Source organism: Polistes fuscatus, unplaced genomic scaffold, assembly GCF_010416935.1.
Source record: "Polistes fuscatus isolate 324 unplaced genomic scaffold, CU_Pfus_HIC Scaffold4, whole genome shotgun sequence".
NCBI lineage: Eukaryota > Metazoa > Arthropoda > Insecta > Hymenoptera > Vespidae > Polistes > Polistes fuscatus.
In genome coordinates this window covers 12,496,136-12,509,604 of record NW_025113118.1, presented here as the reverse complement: position 1 = coordinate 12,509,604, position 13,469 = coordinate 12,496,136, and positions in this window count along the sequence as shown.

The following is a 13,469-nucleotide window of genomic DNA, read 5'->3' as shown; positions in this document are numbered from 1 at the left end:
AGTCGAAGAAGCCTTTTATACAGGGTGGGGGTCGTCTACCAGGCCAACCGACCAACTTGATACCCATCCTCCTTGTATCCTCCTCTCTTCTTTCCATTCTTTTGCTTCCACCTCCGTTTCACCTCACTCTTTACTACCTTTTTCGTCTCTTTCTTTTTTTTCTTCTTTTTTTTTTCACCTTCATGCGTGGTACAACCTCTTCTCTTTGGTGTGTCCTTCAATGAAATTATTTGAACAATGTATCGGAGCAAAGCGTTTCCATCCTCATCCAATGAGCGTTTCCAGGGCCCAGCGTATTTTTGCTCGATTCAAAAGTACACCTTTTTTTTAATGCACTTTTTTAATATTCATCCTTTTTCATTGTTTAATAATTTAACTTAATTCAAGAATTTTGTTGTTAAACGCATTTTCATTTGAATATTTTTTTTGTGTATTCGATAAATTATCGAATAATTTATCTTAATCTTTTCTTTGTATTTTATTTGTATAAGACATTTTGTTAATTTTTTTTTAAAATTACGCTCTATTTTGTAAATTCATTAATACGAGGACTTTTAAATAACAATATGTTGTAAAACGATCGAACACTTTATAAAGTATGATAGGTATTAGTGTAATATCATTTTTCATAAGAATATGCAAGGCTTCGTTACCAAAGCAACGTAGCTGGAACATTCATTTATTTGAATTTTTTGATTCGTCAACACGTGTATATAAAAAAACATTAAATTCAGATAAAACAGATTAAACATTAAAATCTTTGAAGTTCTTGTAATTTTTTATATATATTAATAAGTCATAATAAATTTCAATTGCTGATGAAGTCCCAATAAAGGGACGGAAACGTCCAACTAAAAATAACGTTCAAAAATAAGGTTCAAGAAGAATTTTTAAACCGTTGAAATTTCCTATGATAACTATTTTAATATTAAAATCAGATATATCGTAACCCTACAATAACGTTCGGTTTGTTATATACGAGATATCTCTAACTATGTTCTTTTCTTTTCTTTATTATAAAATCGCATATCCTTCCAAATCAGTTGAATTTTATTGTCTCATATCTTAATATCCTTTTTGTTTCCTTTTAGGCATATTAGCAAAGTTAGTATATCAATTAGCGAGTAACTATGGACTTCAACGATCTTTCGAGTCGATAAATGTTTTAACGTTATATAGAATTGCATAAAAAATATAAAAAGTTATCCTTGAAATATTATCCTGTTAGTTAAATCCTTGTTAATTCTCGTTACGTTTCCCAGGAAGATAAGGCGATATATATTTAGATGCGTTTCATTGGTATCTCGTGAGAAATTATAAAGGAATTAACTTTATGATTCTTATTAAAATTAATCGAATTTTTTAACTCGTTTTTTTTGCTTCTGTCGACTCAAAGGTATTACACGATTGATCGAGTTATGGAATTTTTATTCTGTTCTCACCCTTCGAATGTGAAGTGGATCCTTTACGGAACTAATACTCTTAGAAAGCTATTACCTTTGAATGGGAAGAAAAAAAAAGAGGAATTTTTTGATTTAAAGAAGCCATTTAGAACGTTGCTACCATACAATATCTCAATTAAACATGAAATGCTTTTTAATGATCGATAAAATTCGATTAATTATAATACCATTTATGGTAGTCGTGCCTTCGATCCTCAGATACCTCACATTTATTTCTATCAATGGTAGATTCTCATTCTTGGAATTCGATTTATTCCCATGAAATATTTGTATTTTTAATAGAACAAATGTTGAAAGCACGTTAAATGGAAACGAATGGACTGTTTTGCAATATGATGTTCAATTTCTTAGGTGGTATCCCGAACGGATGGAATTACCGTCAAGGCCATCGGTATTTTTGCGACTACGTAATTAGTGGGTTTGCTAATGTCACCCAGTTAGTTTTTCTCCCCCCCTGTTAAGCAGGGAATTGGAGATAAGAGGAAATCGCTAACGTTGTCTTTGGAATTAGAAAAAGAAAAACAAAAAAAAGAAAAAAGACAACAGGAAAGCAAGAAGAGGAATAAAAATGTGAAAAGTATAAAAGCTTATTTCGTGTTACATGACCGAAGTTTAAAGCGTAAACCTTGACTTAAGAATTGGTCCTAGAAGATAATCGGATATCTCGAGTGCAACTGAAACTCGAGAAAAAGATCACGTTAAAAAGTTAGTTGGAAAAAAGTTGTGTTCTAGTCTTCCTGTTATTTTCCTCGTGCACCTTCGATGTATTTCGCATTCTGTTGGTGTAAGAGAGTACTGTAGAAATCCTTTATTATTACTGACGTCATTCCACTAATATATATAATGTTATGTTATATATATAATATAAATATAAATATATAAATAAAATAATATAAATATAAAATAATATAAATATAAATATATAAATATAAAATAATATAAATATATAAATATATAAAATTAATATATATATAATTTAAATAATTTAATATATATATATATAATTAATAAATATATAAAGTAAAATAATATAAATATAAATATATAAATATAAAATAATATAAATATAAATAATATAATTTATAAATATAAAATTAATATATATAATTTAAATAATTAATAATATAATTATAAAAAATAACTAAAATATATAATATATAATATAAATAATAAATATCTATATATATAAATATAAATAATATAAATTCTATATAATATAAATAATATAATTAATATATATATTTGATGTTTTAAGAAAATCTCTGTGAGTCAAGGGTTCGAGTGATTCATGTGTCGAGCTTATTCGAAATATCTACAATGAAATATTTTCGAGGGAACGAACATTCGTTTAACTTGAGCCATTGTAACATCTATTTTATTCGCCACGGAAGGCTTCTAATTGGACGAGACTTAATGATCATGCCGTAAAAGGTTTACAACGAAAGGTCGTAGATATATATTTATATTTTTCTTGAAGTTTTCCCATAGAGATACCTACTTACCTAATAGGAATTAAAGATGATACAAGAGAACATTGACTTATATAAGAAACCTTGTATTCTGTAATATACATTTTGATTAATAGCATTAATTCCTATTTGATATTCGTTGCTCCACCATTTTCATGAACAAAGGAAATAATGTTTATCGTTTATGTTCGTAATAATAGATTGACTTTTCTCAAAGGATTCAATTTTTATTTTAAAATCATCCTCCTCCTATTCGAAAATGACAATAATTTTTCGTAGAATTAATTATTCCGTTATTACGTGCGATACTTTGTTATAATTTTGTTCGTGAAAAATTTGATCCTACGATAAAAACGAATAAGCGTGAGAAATTGGTTACGATATTAATATCCAAATTAATTATCGTTCATACGTGTGTTGTTCTCCGATATCTTGATATTTCAATGAGATTTATGATGGTATACGATAACGTTTAACTGTGAAAAGGGTAAATGGAAGAGTAGAAAAATAAACGAGTATTATTTTTCATAGTTATTTTATCTTACATTAGATGGGAGGTAATTCTCTTGGAGAGGACTCTGATTTCGTTGTTGTTTGATTTTCATCCTTGAAAAGAATAAAAAAGCGTTTACAAAATCTCATATTTAGAAAAATTTAAATATATGTCTCACTTTTCTACGTGACCTATATTTTCTTCATATATTTTATTATTATAAATTATTCTCTCTCGATTTTTTTTTAATGAGATTAAATTTCATTCTAATATATTGTGCACTACATATGCCCGATAAAGGATTTAAAAGAAACTATTTGAATAACTCGATTGCTATTGGCGATAAAAACAAATGTGTCAGACAAAATTTACTTTGTTTCACGTTAATAGTTTTTTTAATATGGAGGTGAATTCTATTTTGAAAAAAACTGAAATCATACATTTTTCTATGTACCATCTAAATAAGATACGTTTAAAAGTTATTCAAGAAAATGATTATTTTAAAAACTATGATAATTAGAGCCACGAGATTATACCACATTCGAAATCAAATAAGTTTCACCTGACACATTTTTTCCTTTCATTAGTAGAAATCGAGTAATTTCGGTGATCAATTTTAAAATGCCTCTTTCTCTTTCTCTCTCTCTCTCACCTTCTATTTATAGATTATCTAGATGATATTTAAATATAATCTTTGATCCGAATTCCGTGTGTATATCTTCTATTCGTTAAATGTTAATGTCAGTTGAGCTGATCCAAAATTGTCAAAAGAAAGTGTATTAAAATTGGCAAAGGACTTTCGACGATCGGATTTAAACTTTCCTTTTCGTGAAATCTATCTTACGTTGCGACATATTTAAATGGAATCATCACTCGAATGATTCTGAATACATCCGACAACTTATATGCGTATACGCATAACTGTGTCATACCTAGTGATCCGTAAATCACGTAAGTGGGTGATATTCGCAAGCCTATTGGTTTGTAAAATAAGTCAAGCGTTTCTAATTTCTTTATCGAATTTGTTATACGTGTATGTGTGTATACATATCATTCTAATAATATCCAAGAATTTTTCTATCGTAAATTAATCACACATGTTGATTAATATACAATTTACAGTATCAATACGAGTGTCAACAAAACACAAAGTTTCACTTAAAATATTATTCCTGCGAGAAGGGGTTAAGATTGTCCCATCAAATAAGATTGGGTGTATCATCTTCCAATTTATTTTTAAGAAATAATTATACAGTCGAATCTCTCGTTATGAACCCGTGTACAGGGGGTTTAGGGGAATATAATTCTAGGAATTCCAGGTATTCCCACTATTCCTTCGCAGGTGACGGTCGTCAGTTAACCCTTTGAACTCGAGCGGCGCCTATACGGCGCCCAGCTGATTTCAAGTTTCATTAAGTATCACAACAAAATATTATTATTTCTATTATTATTTCTATTATTTGGCGATTAGTCGTTTTATTCGTTAATTAATTAGAAATATTTTGATTAACCCTTTGCACTCGAGTGGCGCCGATAGGGCGCCCGGCTGATTTCGAGTGTCAACTCGAGCGGCGCCTATACGGCGCCCGGTAGCCTATTTTAAGTGTCAACTCAACCAAAACTAATTACAGAGTGTAGTATTTATCAAAGTTTGTTTTTTTTTCCGACATATAAATGAATAAATTGATGATATTTTATTATTTCTATACGTTTGTTTGTTTATAAATGTTTTTTACAGTACCTGTAAAATGTCTACTTAATTTGGCCGAAATCTTCTCGAGTTGCTGATTCGCCTCGAGTGCAAAGGGTTAAACTTCTCCTACTTTTTACGTGTATTAGTGTACGCATGATTCTTTTTGCTATCGCGTTATGAGTCCCTCCGAGTAAAATTGCTATCCATCTTATAGTATACAGTGTCTCGTTTTTAAAATAAATTTGTTTTCACCTCATCGAGGGGAAAGGTCTTTCGTCTAAATGTTCGTAATTCATAATTCTAATCGTTCGCGTTTAAATTAATATACTTCGAATAAATCGATTAATTTATTATACAAATTATCGTTATTTTATTTCTGAACATTTTATAATTATCCTGGAATAAAAGTAATAAACTTTAATCGAAAGGGAATAAGAAGAAGATACGACGACAGATCATTTTGACGTTGTATCGTTTTTCAAACGAATGGTAAACGTAAAAAAAAAACTTAAACGAAAGTAATAAGATATTCGCGTGGTCTCGTATTTGAAATTGATACTTGGTTAAAAGAAACGTCCTTTTATCGAAGATTCCAACGTTGAGAATCGAGCACGATCTTTACACGACCGTCACCACTTTCGGAGTTGAAGTTTATGATCGTGTTCTTATCTATTGTAGATCCTTGTACTTATGCATGTAACTATACAGAATCTATACACGAAATCTGTATAGTATCAACAACATAGACACGTTAAATTTATGCTTAAGTATATTTAACTCGATGATATTATCAACAAAATAATAATCATTTTGAATGTATTGATCGGTGGTACACACCTGTTATATATATACCTTAAAAAAAGATTTTTTTAACGTTCCAATTAAAAATTATATAATATTATTAATATCGTATAAAATTAAATCTGTAGACGCGAATTTTTCTCAATGGGATTTAAATATATATTAAATAATACAAAAATATAAAATATGTAAAAACTAATCTTATTAAATTGCAACTAAATGGATTTAGCGACATTTTCTAAAAAATTATTGCACGAGCCGTAAATGATTAAGGTTTGTAATCTTCTTACGTTTGGACAACGAAGCCGGTTTTAGTTGAACTGTAAAAGAAAGATAGATTGAAAGAAAAAGAGAGAGAGAGAGAGAGAGAAGGATTATGCGTCATCATCAGAGAAGCTTAAAAATCTTTTTTATGTGAATTGTTTTTTTAGTGAATTCTAATTTTTTGTATTTTGCATTCCGTAATATATTTTGACGAGTGTTCATACGAAAATATTAGAAAAGTATAGAACATTTGAAACTATTGATCCTTATTGGGTTTATAACTACATCTGGAAAACGTCATTTTGTTTGTATTGTTGCAGAACTATTAATTTATTTATTAATAATGTTAATTAATTATTTTTCAACTAATATTTAAAATCAAGCACATTAAATTTAGCGATATAAATATTCTGTTTCTGTTTGTAAGCGTACCATAAATGTTTAATCAAACCAAATGAAATATTATTTTGAGGTCACGTCGAATTTCGTTTTATTTGTGTGTATCAAGGATATTAAAAATCGTGGACACGCGCTTTTATGCGTGGGATCCTCTTTCGTAGTCTACGTCAAATTAATTAATCTTAACATGTTTTCGTGTCCGAAAGAAGTCAAGATAATTTCATTTGTATTTTTATTTTTCCATTCTTGTTTGTCCTTTTCTCTTTTTACGGTCAGAAAATTTGATTAAGCGGCCGTTACGGTAAGATAATCACGAAGGTTGTACAATTCAGCGTGACTTTAATTAATTAAAATCACGCATTAGTTCAGATTTTCGTAACATAATAAGTGTTTTATTGTATATTATAATTATATTTTTACATGAAAATGTCCTATACGTTAAAATCAATACCATGACATTAATACTATACAAAAATATTCGTTTCATATTTAAAGATACGTTCTTACGGCCGAATATTTCATATTAACGTTAATTAGAAAAAATAAAAAAATTAATTAATAAAGATAAATAATAGAAGAGTTGGAAATCTAATTGCAAACGAGATTCACCTAATTCATTCAGTATTCATATCATGATCGATAACGATGATAAACCGTTTCATCTTGTCATTAAGTAAATTTAATTACGTGTCGTCCTTCGTATGGAAATAAGTTGTCATAATCGTGCAAACGTTAATCGTTCAATCGAGTTCTATGACACAGCAACCTAAGTTGTTATTAACCGTATAGTTAACGATCGTTATTTATGGTTTTTCCTAAAAGAAGAAATTTTCTTTTGTCTTGATCGTTCAAATGTTAACATTTTTATCTAATAAATTAAATATATTTAATATAATTATATATAATAAATTAAATATATTTATTAATAAATAAATATATTTTTATTTATTTTTTTATATATTTTATTTAAAGATACGTGTTCCTTTAAATACTCGACGATATTCGCTATGTTCGGGTGGGTGGGGGGGGGGTTTAATATTTAATATATGATTTATAGCAATTTCAATACGGAATTTATAATTAACTACGTAACACGTTATTTTATTACCTATAACACGCAGATAAAATATGCGAAAGAAATTCAATATCATCATTGAAATTAAAAAAAAAAACAAAAATCGCGGATGCCGTTTTACAGAGCAAAAACGATAAAAGTATACTACAACGAATGATTTATTTGAAATCGAGGAAGTACCCGAATATTTATTTAGTTATTGTTATATTTAATCGAATAATTTTGAGATACATCGAAGCATTTGAAAATTTAATGAATTCGCGTTAAAATATTACCCAATCGATCGCGACACTTCGTTGTTTTATTTTATACGATGAGAAATAATAATATAATTGCTTAAATAGATTGATACACACTTAGCACATTTTCAAAGTACCTAAATTCTTTTTAATCGACCAACGGTTTAAATATTTCTTTTATTATCAAATAAATACGATAAATTATCGTTTTAAATTTATGATCGTTAAAATGAATGAAAATAAAAATATATATATATATATATAGACTACTCGATAGATAAAATATATTTTCCCATATTTTAAAATAATAGTTTTGTTAAATAAGATGAAAAAAAAAAAGAAAAACAATTTAAATAGAAAGATTGAGGTGATCACGAAAATTAGTTTCTTCTGTAGAATTTTAATTAGCGTCGGAATAATCGACATAATCTCTCGAATATTTTCTAAATTAATTAGGTGGACTATGTTTATAGGCACACGATGAGTAATCTATTACGCAGGGACAAATAAGTCCATGAGCGAGAAATTCGCTTGCGAAAGCGCGACAAAACCATTTTGTTGGCGTCCTCGTCATCCTTCTCTTTTCACCGTCCTACTGAAAACTGTTACAAGCTTGGCAAGGATCCTGATTGTAATTCCAACGAGTCGCAGGCACGTCATTAAATGAAAGATTTACGGTTAAAGATCAAGGCATGCCTATGGCCACGTTCGCATGAACGATGTCATCAACCTTTGTAATCGATTACGTATACTGTCACGCCCAGATTTCCAATTTTTAACGCATAGTCCTAATCCTTTTATGCTCCCTCTGACCGATAATTCATTTTCTTTTTTCTTTCTCTTTCTTTATTTTTTTTTTATTTTCTCGTTTAAATCTTAATTACTTTTTAAAAGCAGCAAATTCACATTCGCGAGATTGCAGTAATTATTTAGAATGGCTAAAGCATTTTCTTTATTAAAGAATTACAATAGGAAAATGAAATTAACGAAGTGAACATAAGTTGACAACACAAGGGACACTGATTTTTTTCAACAACGATAAATTCTATACAATTGTAAGGATTAATAAACGATGATGGGTTGAAAAGTTTTGAGTTTATTACGAGCCAGGGTTGATTGAAAGTCTGTAGCTTAATAAATAAAGCTTAAAACATTTCATTCCATTTTCATGCGTTAACCCACGACTTTTGAATCCCCTGAACTTGTGTCTGTGTGTGTGTGGACTTTTGGAAATTTATTTATTTTTATTCATTCTGAAAGTTTTTTTTAAATTTTTTTACGTAGCAAAATAATGATTGATGTTGCGTATACGTATACGTGTATATATAAGCGAAGTTGAGAAATAATAATTAATAATTATTATTCAACGTAGGAACAAAAGCAAGCGTGAAAATTCTCGCGTAGTAATATGTAATTGTTTTTATTCCTTATTAATAAAAAGCAATTAATTTGTGGCTTTCAATACGTAACCACCGTACTATTAAAAGAGAAAAGTATAAATGCATCTTACATTAATATCTCGGTGGTTTTTTTCGATTACTCTTTAATATCTCTCTAGTAGAATTTCGAGATTTATATAATATTTGCGAACAAATTTGTTAAATTCAAATGATTATTGCACTTGGTAGAATTTAAATGGAATTTCGTGGGATCGTAACAGCTGTTACAGGTTCAAAAGAAAAACGATCAAACGGATGAAAAGATCATTAAACGGGGAAAAATATAATGTTTAAACGTTCGTGTAACCTTTTTTCTTGTTTTTCGTTGTAAATTACTCGGGGGAAAAACAAAGTTCCGTGTCTGTTGTGTAACCAATTCGCAAACGATATGTAACGAACCGGTAAAGATTGTAAACGATATAATCGTATTATTTATTTGCTGAGAATAATTTCATGATTTAACATCTGTCTCTGTCCATTGTCTTACAATACAAACTTCGTTATCTATTTGGATTGTCTTAATTGTCTCTTCTTTCACGAGTATCGTTTCTCGACAATATACTAAAGGGGGATGGGGAAAATTTATATACCTCGAGTATTCTCGAATACATCACGTTTCTTGGCTCGGTAATTGAGAGAATCACCTAACTTTGATCCAAACAATCAATCCACGATTTTAACGTTGAGAAAAAATTTATTATTATTATTATTATTCTATGGGTAAGGTTCGACGGGAAAAAACTTTAATCCCTGAATTTAATATGGAAAATTATTAATTATAACAACAGACTGTGCAAATGTGCTTTTTAACGAATTTGTATAATTTTCTTACAACTATAATTTTAACTTTTTATTTTAATTATTATTTTATTATTATTTATTTTAATTATTACATTAAGGAAGAATAATCAAGTTAAAAATTATTGTTCGTATGATAAAAAACATCCGATCGATGAAAAATGTTTTGGAAAACATTTGAAATTATTTTTAATTGTAAATATATATTAAAACGAACAAATTATACGATATATTTAATCATTTGATGCGTATATTTATTTCACTGTTAATGTAATCCGAAGAAGCTTAAAATAGATTCATATTTTTTTATTTATTTATTTCATTATCCCTTTCTCGAGAAAAGGGTGGAGAAAGGGATTTTTTTTTTTTCTTCTACCTTCCGTTCTTCCTCATCCTCTTATTCCCTTTGACCGGCCGGTGAACCTTCGCTAAAATTAGTCACCGCGAATACCAAATCGTTCGGGTCCTTATTCTTGAAAATATTTTCATGTTTACGTTGAAATATCTTCGTTTCGTTAATTCGATTCTCTTTTTTTATCATTGCGAATTAAAATATAAATATTTAATATATTATTATATTTAATCGAAAAATAATTAATTTTAATTATTAATATAATAATGTATATTAATAATAATTATATTTAATCGAAAAATTACATATTTTCGAGTTTTATTATTTAATCGAGAATATTACAAATAATTTCTTCTATGTTTTGATAAATGACAAATGACCCTGACCCCTCCCCCCCCAACCCTTTTCTACGACTGTAATATTGGAAATGAAGTTTTTTAATTCTTTTTTTTTTGTTTGCAAAGCTCACTTCTCAACGACATTAAAAATAAATTTTCCAAAGAAAATCGATCTATTTTTTCTCACCTAATTAAATATGACAATGCACTATGCAGCTTTTTTTTTTTAATTTTCATTATAGATAAGTGTGCATAGGTGCATAGTTGCATATTATGCATATGCACGTATACAAACTGCATATATTTTATTTCTGATCAAACTGATGTTCGTTTCAGTTAGTGTTTTTAAATTTGAGATGCATGAAATAGAATTAATGCGTTTCATTTCAATAGAATTAATCGTATATGTTTTTTCTAAATATTCTTTTATTTTTCTTTTCCCCATTTGAAATTTAAATTCTCTTCCTTCCGTTTATGAATTCTTCGTCTTCTCTTTGTATAAAAATCGATCGGACATTAATGGTAATTTGTTTTTTTCATTTTTCTTTTTTCCTTGTTGCACTTTTTCTTTACTACGATGAGAAACGGCCTTTAGAGTCGCTTGTTTAATGCTTTGTCGTGGAAACGACAGGAAGGGGTTTCTTGTTGTTCTTCGTTATAAAGCTAAACGATTTGAAAAAAAATGGTAAATCGTAGCCCGGAAATCTTGATAAAAATTTCATTACTGCTACATTCTTTGTTACAATTGTTCCTACACGGAATGAAATAAAAAAACAATAAATTATCGTTACGCATTGTTATTTGGAAACTTAAGAGATCGAAAGATTGTAATATTTATGAGAGTTTGTAAAAAATAAAGCATACAATTGGTTTCTAAGAGGATTCAAACAAATCCGCGCAACTTCGAGGGTTTAATAAGCGTGAAAATTTGAAAAAAAAGAAAAAAAACATTAAAGAATAAACAAATATTTAAGTTTGTTTTTTTTCATACTTTATAAGATGCAATTTTCTTTTCTTTTTTTTTACGCGTCAAAGAAAAGCAACTTTTCTATTATTAAGAACACTCGAAACTTTTGATTTTATTCTTTCCTCTTGCAATCTAATCTTTTCGAGACGGACAATGAAAATATAATTCGAAACGTTTGTAGAAACTTAAAAGCAATACTGAGAATTCTTTAAAATGGGAAATTATGTTCCAATTATTCGAGAAAATACTTGAATGGTTATTATCAATATGTCTCGATAAAAAGGAAAATAATAAATTAAACGAAGCAGCAATTAAATAATAATATATGTTAATTCGATTTAGAATTTTGTTTAAAAAAATAAAAATACGCTGATAATATAATTAATAATAATATAATTAATTTTTAATTATATTTCTCCTATGCCAACAAAAAAAAAAAATAAAAACATCGCATTATTTGTCTTATTTTTCTCTATCTTTTTTATTTAATTATTTATTTATTTAATCAATTAGCGAGATTTTGTTGTTTTTTATTTCAATGAAGCCTTAAAAAAAAGGCCACGACGTGAAAACGTTCGAATAGTATTACCTACGCTTTTTAAAATCAATTTCTTTTTCTAGGTTGTAGAAAGACGAAAGTTTAACCCCTCGCGAAACGAAAACTTTAGTTTCGAATTACTTTCATCGAGTTTTCTTTTCATATTTCTCTATTATCCATAGCAACGTATATGACCATAATGGATCGTGAAGAAAAATATGAAAAATTTTCATTGGCTTTCCACAAGCTTATAAAAATTTTATAACAACGAGAAATACATTGATGTCACTTAATTTATTTTTTTCTGCAATCGTAAAGTACGTAAATACAACCTAATTGATTTAATCGAACCGAAAGAGAACAAACACAGACACACACACGTACACACGAACGTTCAGTCTTATTCATATGAATATTAATTATTAAGAATAATAATTCATTTAATTATTATTAATAATTATTTTAATTATTAAGAATAATAATTAATTTAAATTTATTAATAATTATTTTAATTATAAGAATATTAATTATTAAGCATTACTTTCACGCTTAGAAGATATTAATTAAGAATTAATTCATTTAATTATTTATATTATTTTAATTTAAGAATATTAATTATTAAGCAATTACTTTCACGCTTAGAAGAATATTAATTATTAAGAATAATAATTCATTTAATTATTATTAATAATTATTTTAATTATTAAGAATATTAATTATTAAAGCAATTACTTTTAAGCTTAGAAGAATGAAACTCGAAGTTCAATTTAATCATGCAACTATATGGGAACGTTATGTTATCTATAAATAAACTAAAATTGTTAAAAGTTAACGAACGTAAGAAGAGAGGAGACTTAACTGTGACGTAATTGTAAACATTACCTTTAAAAATACCATTTTCAAATAGACAACTTAATTGATTATTTTCTAAGGAAATCCAACACGATCTTATCGATTATAGTCTTGTAAAATATTTCTCTTTCTCTCTCTATCTCTTTCTTTTTATCTTATTTGCTACATCGTAAAATGAAATTCATTCTAACAACTTTGTAAATCTATTACAGTCGATCGTAATTGATCGAACAATTTAAGATTCCTTTTCTTCATTCATTTATTTACTTGGATTCCTTTCGACGAAAAC